Below are 6,000 nucleotides of genomic sequence, written 5' to 3'. Positions count from 1 at the left end.
TCACAAGCTTTTACAGTTGAAGAAACGTGATTTGTATGTACTGTATTTTTCTCCTTTTGGAGAACCACAAGAAACATAGACCATTGGTCGCTCCAAACCAGACTTCTGCTGATTGTTGTGCAGAGTCCTGAATATGTGCTCCCTGGATCTGATTCTTCTGGTTGTAGAGGAGGTGGATAAGGAACTTGGTGGCGTGCAGTCAGAGATTTCCAGCTTTGAGGTTGAACACCTAGACAAAGTAGGCGCAGACACCACACGAAACTGGCAACGCAGACTCACTGAATATATTGATAAATACAGGGAGGAATTGTTAGTATTTAAGAGAGTAAAGCTAGCCATAGTTACTAAAGATAACAAAGAGCATTATATTTACCATTGGCTTCAGGGTTTCCAGAAGAACTCTGCATCCCACCCCTCAACCCCCCATAACAATCCAAACGACAATGTAATAGATACCCTAAGAATGTAGATGGTAGGGAGGAGCGCACAAACCGAAGCGAGCAGGAAAGGACCCAAAATCAAAATATCAAAAAAAGGCACTTTATTGTGTCATGAGACCAATCCAACGCGTTTCGAACACCACCGCGTTCTTTATCAAGGATCCTTGATAAAGAACGCGGTGGCGTTCGAAACGCGTTGAATTGGTCTCATGACACAATATAGTACCTTTTTTGATATTTTGATTTTGGGTCCATTCCTGCTCCCTTCGGTTCGTGCGCTCCTCCCTACCATCTACATTCTGCATACCATCATTGGAAGCTGCACATCCAGCCAGCCACACCAAGGAACGTGAGTAATTATTGCTACAGGGGAACCTACCAATGAGATTGATCGTGGGTGGCTCTACCCTACCCACTACCTGTCTTCAGGAGGACTGTACCATTATTGTTAGCTGCATTACCAATACTCAATATTCCTGCTTTCTGATTTCCTGTGGATGTTGGTTCTGGCATTATATTCTTATTTGGCCTGGCATTTAAGCGCTTTGCTACCTTCATCTATCCTAGATACCCTAAGAACCTGACAAACTACAGGCCCACCACAGCTGGGAGTTACTCTGGTTACACCGACTCTAGCAATACCAGGAAAGCCCCTAACACAATTTGTTAGGCCCCAGCCAGTCTACCCTAAAACAGAGGACCAATCGTGCCCTAAGCCAAGCCACAGAGGGGGTCACAACAAACACAAGATGTCAATATTCCCCGCCACGCTACCAGAGACAGTAGTGTATAACTTATCCACATGTACTCTCAAAGACCCAGAGATCTCCCTCCTACAGAAAATCCCAACATTTACAGATACCTTCCAACCATCTCCATGAGACCGAAATGGCCTTATTCAAAATGCACTTACTTCAGGATTAAGGATTTCCATAAGATCAAATCTACTGATACCACCGATTTACCAAACCCCTCAGACTCAGGAGTAATTTCGACGCAATTAACACTAACCTCTATCTCAACGTTACAATGTATAATTAACAGTGAGGTCAGGAACATACACAAGAACCCGCCTAAAGTACACTCCAATGTCTATGCTACAGAGAGAGCAGCCATCAAAAGTCTCGCTCACAATAAGTAAATCATAGCACGGCCCATGGACAAAGGAGAGGCGATTGACAACGCGGACTACTGGACTAAAATAATGACAACTTGACGATGTTAACCATTACAAACCATTTACTGTACATGGGACCCTACCGTACAGTTTAAAACTGAGATCAATACCGTACTACAGATGGCATTAACTATTGCCTGGATTGACAAGAATATACACACAGTTTTGGTACAAGAGCATCCGGTAAGACCTATCCTATACACACTTCCAAAAATTCATTAAAAGTCTTGAGAAAGTCCTCCTGGCATACTTACAGTACATCTCTGCCAGCGGTTCACTATGCTAACCAGTGTCACAATTTGTTAACTCCATTGGGAGCCGAAACGCTGAGTAGTAAATTTCACTTTGACTATTGGAGTGCTTATCCTGTTCTGAAATATATACACACATGCAAAACCAGGTATTTTTGCTCCCTGGGCAAACTCTACCAACTGTGCCCCAGCTGATGGTTAATATTCAAGTAGCATATTCGCAAAGCTCCTAAATCGCCATTCACTACAATGGGGCTTCCAGGTCAGATTGCATGGATCGACAACCTTGCTACCCTCAATACGGTCGTTTATTTAATATTCTTTTGGAGTGCAGTCATTTTTAATATTGGTTTTCGTATGCATTCACAGTGATTATAAAAGGGATACTATGGGTTTCATTATGTAGTTTTTTTAAATCATATTTTGGATAGTGATATACATAGGTTATTTCATAAAGCTATTTGTGCCTGGAACATACATTGTAAAATGCAGGTACAATTAATCCCTGGATCAAAAAGCTTGCACTGTATTTAGTTGTCCATAAAGCAAGGGAAGATAAAAGTGAAGTTCACACACAGCTTTCAGTCTGAAATTGTGTTGTCTGCCTTCAATGTAAAAGGCATTAACCACCAACTACTCTCCTGGCCTAGATTCCTCTGCAGTGTTGATGGGACATTTCCCCATTAGGAGTTTATTTTTGATCAGTTGTACCTCACCCCAAGCACCTCACCCTGTATTTCCTATTTTATTACGGTGCAATCAGTGTACACATTTCCATTAAACACATACCAAACATACACTGTTTATTGCTTTTATTATAGCACACAAACTGTTGAAAGAATAACGTCAGACAAATTTGCCAATGTGATAAATTTCCAGTTTATTATCAAGTAATATGTATAGGTCCGAGACCACAAAACACCATTCTACAGATGTAGGGCAACAAAGACTTGCAGATGAAAGAAGACTTAATACAGATCGTCAGTGTTACCTTTGGGAAGCTCATAGTCCGATGACAAAACAGTTGGATAGTGTATGAAAAGCATCTTTAATCCCACAACATATTCCAAAATAAAGCAGATTCAGCTGTCTACAAATAAAATACAGCTACAATAAATAAGCTATTAAACAGAGCAATATAGCATTAACATTCAAGATCTATACATCACTCTTTGGCCTACTTGCCTACATTTGTATTGGTAGACATTGTCCATCAAAACATTCATTTTCAGCTCACAAAATGTCTCATTGTCACAGAAGAAGCCACATGTGCAAAGAGAGACCCGTTTCAGATTTGGCATTGGTTAACATTTGGTTTTATATCATAAATCCTTCAGCAATGTTGACACAAAACAAAAAAGAAACAGTTCTGTTTGGGCAATTAAAACAAAAACTATATACACATGTTGTCTGTAGTGCATAGGAGGGGTTAAATTTAACCACTGGATTCAGCATTATTCAAAGTTACAAAACAGAAGAATTCACTTTTAGCCGCTTATTCTAGATCAGCTGAAGCGGACGATTTTGGCCAATTCCCCATTGGCCTGATCGACTGCTTCAGCGGATATAGATTATATAGAACCCTTAGGGGTCTCGTTTACTAAAATGCAATAGCTGCAACATATGTAATAAAACGATTGAAGTGAATGGGCTGCTCCCCTCATACTTCGCAGTTACATCAGCTCTGTGAATGCGGCCCTTACGTATAAAAAAAAAATGTAGTCACATGCCAAAATACATGGTGCTTTTTTTCGTCTCCTTACTTACACAAATTCATCATCTTTCACTTTAAATATATTTAAGAGAATGTCTGCACCTGATCAAATCTTTTGCCTTCTTAGGCCTCGGACATGGTGACAACAAGAGTGCTGAGCAGCGCTGACGCTCATGCTCTCCTGCTCAAGCAGGAGCTTTTTCGTGTCCCTGCATGAGCGTCAGCGAGCGCGCTTGTGTGCTGGGTGGGAGGCAGGCGGGGCTGGAGGCAGAGCTAGCGCGCCACGTCACCGACTGCCATTGGCGGTCACGTGACCGGCCCTGCGCTTCCCTAAGCGGGAAAAATTAAATTGGGCTGTCGGCTGAAATTCCACACGTCTCCGCACGCCTGCGGAAGCGCCGTCTAAAGCCGTGCTGATAGGGATGACGATTTCCCTCAGCGCAGCTCAGCACGGTCTTTTTGACCATGGCCCTGGCCTAAAGCAGCAATTAAAAACAATCAACATTGTCTTTGTCCAAATAATCGTTAAAAGAAAAAATAAATAAAACGTTGGCTGCAATGGAGCCTGGGCTTGCCTTAGTTACCCACGCAGTCTGGAGTTAGTCTCTCAACATTTCTAGACAACTGGTTCCAGTGGCAGGAAAGTGCTGGTAAACCAATCAGGGCGACCAATGACAAGCCAGCAGGACACTCACCCGTTGTGGGCCTAGTGACACCTTGACTATTGCAGCACTAATGAAAGTTCATTGGGAACCTTCGAAATGAGAATATTCCGAAGGGAGATTTATATTGAAAGGTTTGTAGGGTTTTGTTTTTTTAATGATGAATACAAAACAAAAACGCGTCATGGTCAGTCTTTGGCTGCGGGTTTGAAAGAAACCATTTTTAAATGTTGATAGAATTACAAACTAGCTTTGAGAAAATGAACCAAGAATACAACCACAGCTCAATTCCATGCTCATTGTGTAGCCAACAGCTTCTCAATGCTGCCATCTTTAAAATACCCACCAAGCTTTTTATTACAGGGGAATAAAAAAGGTTAAAAGCATCCAATGTCAGAATCCAGGACAAAAGATCAATGTATCAAAGTAGTTAATAAAAGTTCTGCACAAAAACAATTATAATCCCCAAGAAAATATGATGGCATAAGCAAGCAAACTGTAAATGGTGTGTCAGCAAATAGAGCGAGAACAAGTTTGTGTGGATAAGCTCCAGGATCCAGGTATCGGGACGTTAGACTGATCTACAGACACAGGCTGAGAGATTCACCAAAGAAATTACATGAGACAATTTTCTTCACAAAATGTCTTTAAAATGTATTCAGTTCAGCACAAAAAGGAAAAGAAACTCTGCTGTAACTTAAACTAAGCGGGAACCAACTATCACACACTATCGAATTGTACGATGTACTGAGGGCAGATTAATGAAGCGCCAGTAAGGGTTAGAGCAGGGATGCTCAACGCCAGTCCTCAAGCCCCCCTAACAGCTCAGGTTTTAAGGATATCCCTGCTTCTGCACAGGTGGCTCAATCAGTCCCTGCTTCAGCACAGATCGCTCAGTCCCTGCTTCAGCACAGGTCACTCAGTGGCTCAGTCTTCGACTAAGCCACCTGTGCTGAAGCAGGATATCCTGAAAACCTGACCTTTTAGGGGGGGCTTGAGGACTGGAGTTGCGCATCCCTGGGTTAGAGCACCCAATCCAGAAAATCTGCGCCTATGTTTCATGTCACGGAGATATAACTCATTATAGGAAGATAGATCTCATGAGCGTAAGTCAAGTTACATTCTCCTTGATGGTTCAAGGATGCAGGTGCATACATACATACATACATACATACATACATACATATTTACTCCAAATGAAACAACTGGGTACTGAAACACTAACGAGGAGTGCTTATTACCTATTCCTGATGAAGGACACCCTTTGAACTGCAATCTTGGGCACGTCCTGAATCCTTGCACTATTTACAACTTTATACAACAAAAAGCCCCAGTGCATGACAAAAAAAAATTATAGTTAAATAGTTACCAGTGTATCTGCTTATAAACAAGGATCATTTCGTTTTGACACAAATATATATGATGTGGTATGTTTGGGTTCTGAGTTTACAGGGGCTGTGTGTGTTTGTACATTTCAATTGAGGTTAGCGACCCCTCCTCCCTGGTTTAAACTCACCCATCCCACCTTTTAAATGGCAGTTCTATTAGCACAGCTCTCCCTCCATTAGAGAGGTTATGGGAGCTTTATGCAGGTGCAGCAGTTTTACAGATGGGTATTACCATAACATGGCTGCAGGCTTCAAATACTTTGGCCAAAGAATTGAACTAAATGACCCTGGTTTATGAGAAGATAAACTGATAAGTATTTAACTATATAATTTGTCAGGTTGGCTGTAGCACTGGGGCTTTTTGTCTT

Source organism: Ascaphus truei, chromosome 2 (assembly GCF_040206685.1).
Source record: "Ascaphus truei isolate aAscTru1 chromosome 2, aAscTru1.hap1, whole genome shotgun sequence".
In the NCBI taxonomy this organism is placed as follows: Eukaryota; Metazoa; Chordata; class Amphibia; order Anura; family Ascaphidae; genus Ascaphus; species Ascaphus truei.
The sequence above is the reverse complement of the archived record's forward strand: the minus strand, read 5'-3'. Positions refer to the sequence as shown.